The following is a 16,206-nucleotide window of genomic DNA, read 5'->3' on the forward strand; positions in this document are numbered from 1 at the left end:
GATCCGGAGACCCTGGAGGCAGAGCAGGCTAAGCGTGGGTCGAGGACGTTCGGAAAGTTTTCCATAATTTGACCCATGGATATATATAGCCCGACCCTATCGGTGTGACTGAGTGGAACGACTCAGTGGCACCGAGATTCATAACTGCAAGCAGTTACTGAAACTCGGTGTGACAGAAAAGTTCAAATCGGTTGCATCGAGATTGAAAACCTAGATTGACTTAGTGATCTCGGTATGACCGAAATGGGTGAATCGGTCAGACCGAAACGCACAAAGATGTTTTGGAAGTTAAAGTCTATGACGAATCGGGGACTCCGAGTGCTCCTCACACAGAGTGGTTCGAATCTGACTTGATCAAATTTTGTGATGCAACATGAACAGAGTTTGAGACGAGAAAAGAATAGATAGCTAGAGAAGGTTCTTAGGCATTCTTGTCCATCCACTTGGACAAAAGAAAAGGAAACCAAACAATCAAAACAATAAGTGGATGTCCTCGAATGAGTAAATTATGCAACCAACATGCTCACACAATAAAATGACAAATGAAATATGTGGCAAAGCATGCACAAACAATTCTAGCATCTATCAAGCAATTGGCGATGACTAGGTCATCTATATATGAGTATATTGACTTAGGAGTCAAATGAGAACATTTGATCATAGGTCATACTCATCGTTTAAGCACAAGTGGGGTTACCACTTTTACATAAAGCGTTGTTGTGTTCACACCACTAGAGTTGCTTTAACTCAATTTTTGGAGTAAAGCTCCCCCTAGATGTGAGATCCCCCGTAAGAGGGATAAACTAAACTTGGGTTTTGTCGATGATGACTTCATGTAGGTGTTGAAGATGTGGATGCTCTATGTTGATGTAGATCATTTGGAGCTATCCTTTGGAGTGAGTTGCACTTTCAATACCTACACGGGTTAGTCCCCCAAGGAACAAACAAGGATATCCATAGATATAGAGTGATGCACACACAAGATGATGTCTATGAAAGCTTTAGGTTACCTTGTCCCTTGTCTTACCAACAAGAGGGTTTGTGACTCCTTGAACTAGTGCAAGATGTGGAAGTTGATTGCACTTGTTCTTGCCAAAATGATAAGAGTGAAGTATGTTGGCGGAGTCACCCTCAAGAACTCTCTAGTTCTTCTTCTTTGGGATCCACACCATCTTGATGGGAATCCTCGGAGTTGTAGTTGTACTTGATGAAGTGGAACTTGATGTAGTCTTGGGAACCCACTTGACCAAGGCCTTAGGAGCTTCTTCAAATGCATCAATTTCCTCTTGAATCTTGTCCTTGCCTTTTTGCTTGTGGTCTTGTGGTGGAAGATCATATTGAGCTTGTGTCCCTTTGGAAGAAGTAGGATCATACTTCTCTTGTTGAGGAACAAACTTCGTCTTGGGGTATTGATCTTCTTCCCACTCAACTCCATTGGCATTGAACTTTCGTTCAAAACCAATACCTTGATTCTTCCGGTGCCTTCCTTGCTTGCGTACAATTTCCTCGAATTGCTTACTCCCGGCAAGGCTCTTGTAAACACCTTTCTCTATAATTCCCTTCAATAAGCTATTTTCTTGCTCAAGTGTAACTTGGCTAAGAGAATCATTAGTGGAATCAAGAGAACTACTAGAAGTAACAACATTGGGTTTAGCATGATCATTGTTACTACTAGAGGAAGAATCTTTCTTGTTCTTGTTACTAGACTTGACTTGAGGCATGTAAGTGGATAAGAGTAAATGCTTGGCAATGTAAGAAGAACTTTTCTTGGGAAGATCATCATTGATTGCCTTTAAGAACTCATTCTCTTGCTCAAGGTTGAGCTTTTCAAAATTAATTTCTCATGAGTCCTTAAAAGTTCTCGATGATCTCCTAAGATAGTTTCATGAGCTAACTTAAGAGTGTTTAGTTCTTTAGTTAGAGACTCAATCTTCTCATTATCATTGTCATTCGTTTCATCATAGTATTCATCACTATAGTTGTCAACAAGTAACTCATCATCACCTAACAAGTCATCTTCATCACTACTGAAATCAACATACTCGGGGTGTGATACCTTTGGACCTTTGGCCATCAAGCATCTTCCAATTCCTTCATTTGGTGAATCAAATATGTCGTAGGAGTTGGTTGACACAATTGCTAGTCCGGCAACACCTTCATCTTGAGTATATTCGAAGTCGGAGTGATAGCTTCTCTTGGAGTCATTGTCGGAGTCGAAGCCGGATACCCATTAACCAACATGAGCTTGATGTCTTCGTTTTGTGTAGCTCCTTGATGACTTTTCCTTCCTCTCCGAATCCTTGATTCTCCGAGAGGGTCTTCGTTCATATCGATCATCCCTACTCCTTCTCTCCCTCGATGATGATTCTTCTCTTCTACTTCTTATTTTGGGAGAATCTTCTCTTCTCTTGTGGGGAGCCGTACACTCAGTGGAGTAGTGTCCGGGTCTTCCACAATTGTAGCAGTTTCTCTCTCGACTAGAAGATCTTTTGTCATTGTAGGACCTTGACTTGGAACTTCTCTCCTTGCTTCTACTCTTGTAGAACTTGTTGAAGTTCTTCACCATTAGGGTCAATTCTTCATTGAAGGTTTGTTTCTCACTTGATGATGTGCGGGCTTCACATGAGGCTTTGTAAGCACCACTTGACTTGTTATGGAGCTCCTCCTTATCCTTGAGTGACATCTCATGAGCAACAATACTTCCAATGACTTCCGTTGGCTTGAGATCTTTGTAATTTGGCATCATTTGGATCAATGTGCATACGGTATCGTATTTTCCATCCAAGGCTCTTAGGATCTTCTTGATGATGAATTTTTCGGTCATCTCTTCACTTCCTAAGCCGGCAATCTCATTTGTGATAAGAGCAAGCCTAGAGTACATTTCGGCGACACCTTCACCATCCTTCATTTTGAACTTGTCAAGTTGACTTTGAAGCACATCCAACTTGGATTCCTTGACGGAGTCGGTACCTTCGTGCATATCAATCAAAGTATCCAAATTTCCTTTGCATTCTCAAGACGGCTGATTTTGTTGAATTCTTCGGGGCACAATCCGTTAAAGAGGATATCACAAGCTTGAGCATTGTATTGTAGCATCTTCAACTCGTCCGCGGTAGCTTCACGATTCGGTTCTCTCCCATCAATGAATTCACCTTGCAAGCCAACACACACAATAGCCCAAACGGCGGGGTTATGTCCAAGAATATGCATTTTCATCTTATGCTTCCAACTAGCAAAATTAGTGCCATCAAAGTAAGGACCTCTATGGTGATAATTTCCCTCGCTAGACGCCATACTCTCCTAGGTTGTGAAACCAAGGCTATGACCACCAAAAGCTATGGAAATCAAAGCAAATGGAGACCAAAGCTCTGATACCACTTGTAGGATCGAAAGTATGTCTAAAGGGGGGTGATTAGACTACTTGACCAAATAAAATCTATCATTTTCCCAATTTTAGTCTTTGGCAGATTTTAGCTATCTTAGCACAAGTCAAGCAATCTTAACACAATTCAAGCAAGCATGCAAAGAGTCTATGAGCAGCGGAAAATAAAGCATGCAACTTGCAAGAATGTAAAGGGAAGGGTTTGGAGAATTCAAACGCAATTGGAGACAGGGATGTTTTTGTTATGGTTCCGATAGGTGGTGCTATCGTACATCCACGTTGATGGAGACTTCAACCCACGGAGGGTAACGGTTGCGCAAGTCCACGGAGGGCTCCACCCACGAAGGGTCCACGAAGAAGCAACCTTGTCTATCCCATCATGGCCATCGCCCACGAAGGACTTGCCTCACTAGCGGTAGATCTTCACGAAGTAGGCGATCTCCTTGCCCTTATAAACTCCTTGGTTCAACTCCACAATCTTTGTCGGAGGCTCCCAAGTGACACCTAGCCAATCTAGGAGACACCACTCTCCAAGAAGTAACAAATGGTGTGTTGATGATGAACTCCTTGCTCTTGTGCTTCAAATGATAGTCTCCCCAACACTCAACTCTCTCTCACAGGATATGGATTTGGTGGAAAGAAGATTTGAGTGGAAAGCAACTTGGGGAAGGCTAGAGATCAAGATTCATATGGTGGGAATGGAATATCTTGGCCTCCAACACATGAGTAGGTGGTTCTTTCTCAGAAAATGTGTATTGGAAGTGTAGTTATGTTCTGTTGGCTCTCATCTCGAATGAAGAGTGGGTGGAGGGGTATATATAGCCTCCACACAAAAACTAACCGTTACACACAATTTACTAATCTCGGTGAGACCGAATGGAGAAACTCGGTCGGACCGATTTAGCAAACCTAGTGACCGTTAGGGTTTTTGGTGGGACTGAGATGCAACTCGGTAGAACCGATATGGTTAGGCTAAGGGCATAACATAATCTCGGTGTGACCGATTACACAAACTCGGTGAGACCGATTTTGGTAATAAGCTAACCGGAGAGTTGGTCAGGTAAACTCGGTGGGACCGATCGCTCATTTTGGTGGGACCGAAATGTTACAAAAGGGAAACAGAGAGTTTACATTGCAATCTCGGTGGGACCGATCGCTCATCTCGGTAGAACCAAAACGTTATGAAGGGAAACAGAGAGATTACAACCCCATCTCGGTGTGACCGAAATCCCTATCGGTGAGACCAATTTGCCTAGGGTTTGTAGCAGTGGCTATGACATCTAAACTCGGTGGCGCGGGATAGAAAGAATCGGTGGGGCCGAGTTTGACTTTTGGTTTAGGTCATATGTGGATGTGGGAAGGTAGTTGAGGGTTTTGGAGCATATCACTAAGCACTTTGAGCAAGCAAGCCATTAAGCAACACCTCATCCCTCCTGATAGTATTGGCTTTTCCTATAGACTCAATGTGATCTTGGATCACTAAAATATAAAATGTAGAGTCTTGAGCTTTGAGCTAGAGCCAATCTTTTTGTCCTTAGTATTTTGAGGGGTCCACATTCCTCATCCATGCCATGCCATTCATTGAGCTTTTCCTAAAATATTAATCTTGGAATAGCATTAGCTCAATGAGCTATATGTTGTTAGGAATTACCAAAACCACCTAGGGATAGTCGCACTTTCAATAAGCTACCAAACTCCTAGATAATATTATGGTAAATTATTCTCAATGCCACACAGAAAGATCTACTAGTAAAAAAGTGCATGCAATTGAAGAGATTAATGTTTTGAGTGGAAAGATGGATGAGCTTATGAAATTGTTTGCTAATAAGAGTGCTCCTACTGATCCTAATGATATGCCTTTGTATACTTTTATTGAGAATAATAATGAATCTATGGATGTGAATTTTGTTGGTAGGAACAATTTTGGTAACAACGCGTATAGAGGTTATTTTAATCCTAGGCTGTTTCCTAGTAATTCCTCTAATAATTATGGTAATTCCTACAACGATTCTTATGGAAATTATAATAAGATGCCCTCTGATTTTGAATCTAGTATTAGAGAATTTATTACTTCGCAAAAGAGTCTCAATGCTTTGATTGAAGAAAAATTGCTTAAGATTGATGAGTTGGCTAGGAACGTGGATAGAATTTCTCTTGATGTTGATTCTTTGAAACTTAGATCTATTCCACCTAAGCATGGTATCAATGAGTCTCTCAAAACTATGATAATTTCCATTGATGAGTGCAAAGAAAGAACTGCTAGGATGCTTGCAAAAAGAGATTGCTTTGTGAAAACGTGTTCTTCTAGTTTTCATGATAATAAGGATGAAGATCTAAAAGTAATTGATGTGGCCCCTATTAAATCTTTGTTTTGCAATATGAATCTTGATAATGATGGGACTAGAGATGAGTCAACTTTAGTTAGAAGGCGTCCCAAAAATTTGGAGTTTTTAGATCTTGATGCAAAAATTGTTAAAAGTGGGACCGAAGAGGTTAAAACTTTAGATAGCAATGAACCCACTATCTTGGATTTGAAGGAATTTAATTATGATAATTGCTCTTTGATAGATTGTATTTCGTTGTTGCAATCCGTGCTAAATTCTCCTCATGCTTATAGTCAAAATAAAGCTTTTTACTAAACATATCGTTGATGCTTTGATGCAATCTTATGAAGAAAAACTTGAGTTGGAAGTTTCTATCCCTAGAAAACTTTATGATGAGTGGGAACCTACAATTAAAATTAAAATTAAATATCATGAATGCTATGCTTTGTGTGATTAGGGTGCTAGTGTTTCCACGATCCCAAAAACTTTGTGTGATTTGCTAGGTTTCCGTGAATTTGATGATTGTTGTTTAAACTTGCACCTTGCAGATTCCACTATTAAGAAACCTATGGGAAAGATTAATGATGTTCTTATTGTTGCAAATAGGAATTATGTGCCCGTAGATTTCATTGTTCTTGATATATATTGCAACCCTTCATGTCCTATTATTCTTAGTAGACCTTTCCTTAGAACGATTGGTGCAATTATTGATATGAAGGAAGGGAATATTAAATTCCAGTTTCCGTTAAGGAAAGGCATGGAACACTTCCCTAGAAAGAAAATTAAATTACCATATGAATCTATTATGAGATCCACTTATGGATTGGCTACAAAAGATGGCAATACATATATCTATCTTCGCTTTTATGCCTAGCTAGGGGCGTTAAACGATAGCGCTTGTTGGGAGGCAACCCAATTTTATTTTTAGTCCTTGATTTTTGCTCATGTTTAGTAATAAAAAATTTATCTAGCCTCTGTTTTGGTTGTGTTTTTTGTGTTTAATTAGTGTTTGTGCCAAGTAGAACCGTTGGGAAGACTTGGGGAAAGTCTTTTTGATCTTGCTGTAAAAAACAGAAACTTTAGTGCTTACGAGAATTGCTGCCATTTTTTATTGGAGAGTGATATTTAGTTAATTCTTTTTGCAGATGGTTAATAGATAAATTCCTCACTTCCAGAAATTTATTTTAGAATTTTTGGAATTCCAGAAGTTTGCGTTAGTTACAGATTACTACAGATTGTTCTGTTTTTCGTGTGTTGTTTGCTTATTTTGATTTATCTATGGCTAGTAAAAGAGTTTATAAACCATAGAGAAGTTGGAATACAATAGGTTTAACACAAATAGAAATAAATAATGAGTTCATTACAGTACCTTGAAGTGGTGTTTTGTTTTCTTTCGCTAACAGAGCTCATGAGATTTTTCTGTTAAGTTTTGTGTTGTGAAGTTTTCAAGTTTTGGGTAAAGATTTGATGGATTATGGAACAAGGAGTGGAAAGAGCCTAATCTTGGGGATGCCCATGGCACCCCAAGGTAAAATACAAGGACACCAAAAATCCTAAGCTTGGGGATGCCCCGGAAGGCATCCCCTCTTTTGTCTTCGTTCATCAGTAACTTTACTTGGAGCTATATTTTTATTCGCCACATGATATGTGTTTTGCTTGGAGCGTCTTGTATGATTTGAGTCTTCTCTTTTTAGTTTACCACAATCATCCTTGATGTACACACCTTTTGAGAGAGACACACATGAATTGGAATTTGTTAGAATACTCTATGTGCTTCACTTATATCTTTGGAGCTATATAGTTTTTGCTCTAGTGCTTCACTTATATCTTTTAGAGCACGGTGGTGGTTTTATTTTATAGAAATAATTGATCTCTCATGCTTCACTTATATTATTTTGAGAGTCCTTTAGAACAACATGGCAATTTGCTTTTAGGCATAATAAAGGTTTCATATAAGTGCATTGAATACTAAGAAAAGTTTGATACTTGATGATTGTTTTGAGATATGGAGATGGTGATATTAGAGTCATGCTAGTTGAGTAGTTGGGAATTTGAGAAATACTTGTGTTGAAGTTTGTGATTCCTGTAGAATGCACGTATGATGAATTGTTATGTGATGAAGTCAGAACATGGTTTGTTTATTGATTGCCTTCCTTATGAGTGGCGGTTGGGGACGAGCGATGGTCTTTTCCTACCAATCTATCCCCTTAGGAGCATGTGTGTAGTACTTTGTTTCGATAACTAATAGATTTTTGCAATAAGTATGTGAGTTCTTTATGACTAATGTTGAGCCCATGGATTATACGCACCCTCACCCTTCCACATTTGCTAGCCTCTCTAGTACCGTGCAACTTTCGCCGGTACCATAAACCCACCATATACCTTCCTCAAAATAGCCACCATACCTACCTATTATGGCATTTCCATGGCCATTCCGAGATATATTGCCATGCAACTTTCCACCGTTCCGTTATTATGACACGCTTCATCATTGTCATAGTGCTTTGCATGATCATGTAGTTGACATCGTATTTCTGGCAAAGCCACCGTTCATAATTCTTTCATACATGTCACTCTTGATTCATTGCATCCCGGTACACCGCAGGAGGCATTCACATAGAGTCAAATTTTGTTCTAAGTATTGAGTTGTAATTCTTTAGTTGTAAGTAAAAAAAGTGTGATGATCATCATTATTAGAGCATTGTCCCAGTGAGGAAAGGATGATGGATACTATGATTCCCCCACAAGTCGGGATGAGAGTCCGAACGAAAAATAAATTCAAAAAAAAAAGAAAAGAGAAAAGAGGCCAAAAGAAAAAAAGAAAGAAGGCCCAAATAAAAAGATAAAAAAATGAGAGAAAAAGAGAGAAGGGACAATGTTACTATCCTTTTACCACACTTGTGCTTCAAAGTAGCACCATGATCTTCATGATAGAGAATCTCCTATGTTGTCACTTTCTTAAACTAGTGGGAACTTTACATTATAGAACTTGGCTAGTATATTCCAATGATGGGCTTCCTCAAATTGACCTAGGTCTTCGTGAGCAAGCAAGTTGGATGCACACCCACTTAGTTTCTTTTGTTCAGCTTTCATACACTTATAGCTCTAGTGCATCCGTTGCATGGCAATCCCTACTCACTCACATTGATATCTATTGATGGGCATCTCCATAGCCCATTGATACGCCTAGTTGATGTGAGACTATCTTCTCATTTTTTGTCTTCTCCACAACCACCATTCTATTCCACCATAGTGTTATATCCATGGCTCACGCTCATATATTGCGTGAAGATTGAAAAAGTTTGAGAACATAAAAATTATGAAACAATTGCTTGGCTTGTCATCCAGGATCACCACGAAACCCTATTTCCACCGCCACAACCTTCTGTACCCAAGAGATCCCATCTTGGGGCCTTTTCCAGAGCTCCGTCGGAGGGGGCATTGATCACGAAAGGCCTCTACATCAACTCCATGGCCCCTCCGATGATGTGTGAGTAGTTTACTTCAGACCTTCGGGTCCATAGCTAGTAGCTAGATGGCTTCTTCTCTCTCTCTTTGGATCTTAATAAAAAGTTCTCCTCGATTCTCTTGGAGATCTATTCGATGTAATCGTCTTTTGCGGTGTGTTTGTCGAGATCCGATGAATTGTGGGTTTATGATCAAGTTTATCTATGAACAATATTTGAATCTTCTCTGAATTCTTTTATGTATGATTGGTTTATCTTTTCAAGTCTCTTCGAATTATCAGTTTGGTTTGGCCTACTAGATTGATCTTTCTTGCAATGGGAGAAGTGCTTAGCTTTGGGTTCGATCTTGCGGTGCTCGATCCCAGTGACAGAAAGGGAACCGACACGTATTGTATTGTTGCCATCGAACATAAAAAGATGGGGCTTATATCATATTGCGTGAGTTTATCCCTCTACATCATGTCATCTTGCTTAAGGCGTTACTCTGTTCTTATGAACTTAATACTCTAGATGCATGCTGGATAGCGGTCGATGTGTGCAGTAATAGTAGTAGATGCAGAATCGTTTCGGTCTACTTGTCTCAGACATGATGCCTATATACATGATCATGCCTAGATATTCTCATAATTATTCGCTTTTCTATCAATTGCTCGACAGTAATTTGTTCACCCACCGTAGAATACTTATGCTTTCTTGAGAGAAGCCACTAGTGAAAACTATGGCCCCCGGGTCTATTCTCCGTCATACAAGTTTCCAATCTATTTTATTTTGTAATCTTTACTTTCAATCTACATCATAAAAATACAAAAAATATTTATCTTATTATTATCATCTCTATCCGATCTCACTCTTGCAAGTGGCCGTGAAGGAATTGACAACCCCTTTATCGCGTTGGTTGCAAGGTTCTTATCTGTTTGTGTAGGTACGAGGTGACTCGCGCATGGTCTCCTACTAGATTGATACTTAGGTTCTCAAAAACTGAGGGAAATACTTACGCTGCTTTACTGCATCACCCTTTCCTCTTCAAGTGAAAACCAATGCAGTGCTCAAGAGGTAGCACCCTGGTGTTTGAAATTCATGCCCATTTCTTGCATGGGACCTAAGCATGCACCCAAGGACACAGATTTGGTTTTTCAACCAATTTATATGCACTAGAGTATGTGCATATAGTTCCAATTTGAATTATGCACATAAAATGCATTGAAAACTCAGTTAATGCATAAAAATGTCCAAATGGACCCTGAAAAATCACAAAAATTCACACTACACTCCTGTTGTTCTATGTTGACACGAGAATTTTTTTTGAAAGCAATAAGAGGCAATGGATATTGTTTCGTCCCCAAAGGTGAGACGTTCCCTACGAAAACCATCATGCTTGTTATGAGAAGCTCCGGTTTGTGAGAAGCATATACCCAGACCTGCCCCATATGGGAGAAAATTTGTACCACGACATGTTGATGCCACTCCATGATAGCATGCCAAGTTTCATGAATTTCAGACGAGTTTTGGATTTACTAGAATTTAAAAACCATGCATCTCAATGTTTTGCCGGCAATCAACGGTGCCCCGATGTTTGAAATTCATGCCCATTTCTTGCATGGGACCTAAGTATGCACCCAAGGACACAGATTTGATTTTTCAACCAATTTATATGCACTGGAGCATGCACATGTAGTTCAAATTTGAATTATGCACATAAAATGCATTGAAAACTCAGTTAATGCATAAAAATGTCCAAACAAACGCCAAAAAATCACAAAAATTCACACAAGACTCCTGTTGTTCTATGTTAGCATGAGAAAAAAATTGAAAGCAATAAGAGGCAATGGATATCGTTTCGTCCCCAAAGGTGGGACGTTCCCTACCGTAAACCATCATGCTTGTTGTGAGAAGCTCCAGTTTGTGAGAAGCATATACCCAAACCTGCCCCATATGGGACAAAATTTGTACCGCGGCATGTTGATGCCGCTTCATGATAGCATGCCAAGTTTCATGAATTTCATATGAGTTTTGGATTTACTAGAATTTAAAAATCAGGCATCTCAATGTTTTGCCAGCAATCAACAGTGCCCCGGTGTTTGAAATTCATTCCCATTTCTTGCATGGGACCTAATCATGCACCCAAGGACACAGATTTGATTTTTCAACCAATTTATATGCACTGGAGCATGTGCGTGTAGTTCAAATTTGAATTATGCACATAAAATGCATTGAAAACTTAATTAATGCATAAAAATGTCCAAACGAACCCTGAATATTTCCAATTCTTTTATGATCACTGCATATAAAAGATCTAGCAATTCAAACACCGTCCATGGCCGCTATGACCCCATTATGTAATTCAAATCAAGACCAAAAATCAAGTAGATCCCACACAATTTTTTATAACCAACCGTGTGAGATGCAGCATAAAATATCTTCAGACCGTGTCTGATGACACTTTGTGCGCCAGTTTTTTGGCTGAAGCGATTCCAAATTTTCGGCCTCCACGGAAATATCTAACTCCCCACCCCTCCCACTTACCAAAATCCACATTTCCCCTCTTTTCGCCTTCCTATCCAAGTTGAAACCTTCACTCCTTGCTTGCAGCACCGCCGCCTCCTCGCTACCGACCCTCCCACGCTGCTTGGCCTTGCCTATCCGGACAGGTAATCCACACCCGACCCCCATCCTCCTCATCCTTCCACATCCCACATTGCCCGACCGCCGGCACGAGCGCGACACCTTCCACCCAAATCACCGACCCCTCCACCAAATAAGTGCCGGCCTAAGCCATGGTGCACGCAGTATAGCCAGGACCTCAAGGAGCATTTGGAAGCGGAGAAACAAATCGCGGTTGCACGCGCGGATGAGGTCGTGATGGCTACCATTCGTGCCGACCCACAAATCTTGAAGAAGCACCTTGCCATTTGCTACATATCCCGGTTATGCATGCTCAGTTTACCCGTTGCATGTTGTGGCACCCCGGCTCAGAGCAACCGGTTTACCATGCATTGCCAGCCCAGAGACCATGTCTTCTGGTAACACACAATATCTTGTTACAGAAAACAACCGCTTTATTGATGCTAGCGGATCAAAGTTTATATTACAACAGGTAGCGAGGCCAAGCGGCACACACGGTGCGGCTGAACAATATGTACATTATTTAGTGAACATAAAGGCCTCGATCATAACAACTACGCGGCAACAGAACAACATCGTAGCGGAACTCCATAGCACAGGGACACTGATGTGGATACGATCTAGACTTGGACAACACTCCCTTCCAACAAGGTTTTCCTAAAATCTGGCATGCCACGCCAAGTTAGTACATTGAATGTACTTGCAAGCTCACAACAGACATAAACATAGTGACAGACAATATCATAACAATTAACCAATTATTAATAATGCAACAATATAACCAACATGGTGTGATCATGCTCTTGTGTGAAAAATCCCTCTTACCAACGGTGATCAGTTCTTGGATCACAACCGTACCAACCTCAAAATCTTAACTATGAACATCTCGTGATCTTTCTGGCAATCACAACCACGACCCAAATTTGGTCTAAAACGATGATCCTTCCGGCGATCAAAACAACGACCAACACTTGGTCTTGTCCAACCCGATGGCCTTCCCGCCATCATCAATAGTGCAGAGTTCACAACTTAGTGTGCAAGATTTATTAAATGTTGACCCATGGTGTGACCTACTTTAGAGCGTGTCCATAACCGTGGACTCGGCTATCGATAGACTAATACACCTTGCAGAGGTAGCGCACTATACCCACACCACGGAACCCATGGCCTCGCACTCCCATTCGGGTGGACCAACGATGTTCCGACGAAACCCCTCCATTGCCATGACACTCTCGAGGCCACTCTGACTCACTCCCATCTAGGCTAGTCCTGGGTGGCCCCGTGTCTACCAAAGACACAGGACCACCGTTCTGGCCAACACATAAACTATCCCACACGGGGACACGGGTACCAAAAATCTCAACAACGGGCACACAAGGTTATCTCTGCTTACCGGGCCAGGGTACCGCACGCCCATAACCTTCCCTCATTGGAGGCATCGGCCAGAGGCATGACAACAGACCGAATAAAGGCCTTCCCATAAAGGCAAATGTGGTTGCACTGGGAGAAACTCGATTCAGTGGCACCATGACCCGGTTAACGATATATTCAAGTTGAATTATTATCAGGTTCAACATAAAGTGAAAATAACGGTGTCATAATATGCCATGAAATGCACCACTAACATATGCATCACATATCAACTGAAATGACTGAGTCATCTATCTCCACACCAAGCAAAAATATCAACAACTCATGATACTTCTTTGGTAAGGATCAAACTGTACTTTAACCAAAAAAATTCTAGCAAGCTTATCATTTTCTCAAGCAAGAAAATTACTCCATATAATTACTCATATCCATAACTATATTGCTCTACCATAACAAAAATTAATTCTAGTTTCTCTACCAACTTAGTTATCTTTAAACTTTCTGTAAATAAAGCATATTAACTTAACCAAGCAACTACAGATTATAAATATCATAATAGTTATCTAAATGCATGGATTAAATCATTCATTCAAGTAGGAAAATCACAAATATTGTAATGGCACCATGAAAATGTTGTTGTGGCTTGCCTTAGTGCATATGAGGTTCACAAGCCTCCTGGTGATCCTCAAGACAAGCCTCACCCTCTAAAAATAATTATAAACACAAAAGAAAACATCAAGAACCCTTCTGAAATTTACCAGAAAATCTAGAAAGCAGGGAAAAATCCCATTTTTGGTGAGCTGCTAGATTTCTTTACAAAGAACACAATGCAAAAAGAATCAATTCATTTGGACTTATGGTTAAAGAGTTTTGGCTTTTTGAAGCTCTCTAGGAAAATATGAAATTTGAATTAAATAGAAACAGACTGGGGATGACGTCGAAGGCGTAAAGCCTCGGGACGCCACCACTCGTATCGCTTCGCGGGCGTACTAAGTGGCTGACTAGCGGGCCCCGCTAGTCAGGTGAGGGGGAGGGGAAGAGAAACAGGGGACGGGGCGGCTTTGCCGGAGCAAACACCGGCGTCGAGGGCTCCTTGGCCAAAACGAGAGAGGGGAATCGAGAGAGGAGACGGAGGCGCACCTGCCCGTACCTGTAGAGTAGCTAGGGGTGGTCAGACGGCGTCGGAATCGTCCTCTCTAGCGGAGATAGGAAGCAGAACTCATAGTAGACGAAGACGACGGCGAGCATAGGCAACTCCAGGGGCTCCAACCGGGCAGAACGGCACCACCGTAGAGTGGCGGAGGCCCTAGAAGAGTTGCCCAGGCCTGGGAGGGGCCAGAGATACGGAGACGACCCGAGGGGATCGCCGGCAAGCTCGAGCTCGAGGACGGCGGCCCGTGGCCTGCCCGGCCGGGCTACGGTTCTCTACGAGGTTGTGGAGTGTGTGGGAGTGGAGGATGGTGCTCGAGGAGGCCGGGAGGGCTCCATTTATAGGCGAGCATCGAGGGGGGGATCGGGCTCTGCCGGTGACACCTGGACACGGCGCCCGGTGACGAGCGGCGTCAGAGAGAGAGGGAGAAGGCGACGCAGCTCACGCGGGGACTGTGGGCGAACGAGGATGAGCACAGGGGCACTGGAGTGACGACGAGCACAGTGCGCACCGCACTGTTGCGTTGGACGAACCGTGCCCGTGCTCGCTGCAGCGAGCTCCGGCATCGGCGAGCGCTAGGAAGGAGTTAAGGGGGCTTCGACGAAGATTGTGGTGAGGTTTGGCAAGGCTAGGCAGTCGGGGAAGCGAGCACGCGAGCAACAGAGGCTCGGGCGCATCCCAGAGCGCGTCAGCACGCAGGTTGGCATTGTGTACACACGTGGTCACCTTGTGAACTCTGCTCTCAGGCCGACCTACCTCCAAATTTCATGGATGGCTTGTTGTTCGTGGTAGTTTTGAAGATTACCATGCTTTGGTTTGGATCCAGACGCAGTAGAAAAGATTTCACAAGCCTAGTAAGTTTCTGATCAGTAACTTTGAGAGGTTACTGAGGTCAAATGGCTGGGAGTTGGGAGCTGGGCTTTGGAGACTAGCAATCATCTACTAAGGTGATGATGCACAAGAAAAATCAGTCACATTGGAGCAAGTAAAATGGTAGTTGCTGTAGAAACCACCATTTCTGTCCAGAACAGAAAATATTTTCTGTAGAAAAAATATTCCAAAAAGCGATGAAATATTTTTGCTCAGGAGGGTGCCCTAGGGCTCAAAGAATATTTGTGAATTTTCTCAGATTTTTGTGGGCAAGAAAAACTAGGGTTGCTTTGGAGCACATTGAGCTGACTAGGGTTTAAGAGAGGAAAATGAATATTTTTCGTTTAAGAAAAATATTCCAATAATGATTTTGAGATGAACCAGAGTGGGAATGATGGTTAGAGAGGGAAATGGGACACTTGGGTGAAAGCCAAGGGGTACCCAAGTGTTTAAGTCAATATGAAAAGATTCAAAACTCAAAATTTCAAATTCAAACCAACTAAAAGTCAGGCAAAGAAAAGAGGGAAAAAACCAGGCTGTCACAAACCTCCCCCACTTAGAATGAATCTCGTCCTTGAGATTCAGTTACTTGGGAAAACCATTCTGGATAATGAGCCTTAAGAAATTCTTCCCGTTCCCATGTTGATTTTGACTCTGTGTGATGCTCCCACTGAACCTTGTAGAACTTTCTTACTTTGCTACGAGTGTCCTGTTCCATCTGATCCAAAATTTTAACCGGTCTCTCTTCATATGTTAAATCCTGTGCCAACTCTATCTCAGTCATAGCAGTCTTTTTCTCAGGCGGCGATATGCATCGCCTCAACTGTGAAACGTGAAATACATTGTGCACGTCCGATAATTCAGGGGTAGTTCCAACTGATATGCAACAGTACCCACTCGTGACATAACTGGAAATGGAATAATAAATCTGGGTGCCAACTTTCCACGAGTCTGAAATCCCTTGATTCCTTTCGTAGGAGTGACTCGGAGGTACACGTGTTCTCTGGGTTCAAAGCTGAT

Source organism: Triticum dicoccoides, chromosome 7A (assembly GCF_002162155.2).
Source record: "Triticum dicoccoides isolate Atlit2015 ecotype Zavitan chromosome 7A, WEW_v2.0, whole genome shotgun sequence".
NCBI lineage: Eukaryota > Viridiplantae > Streptophyta > Magnoliopsida > Poales > Poaceae > Triticum > Triticum dicoccoides.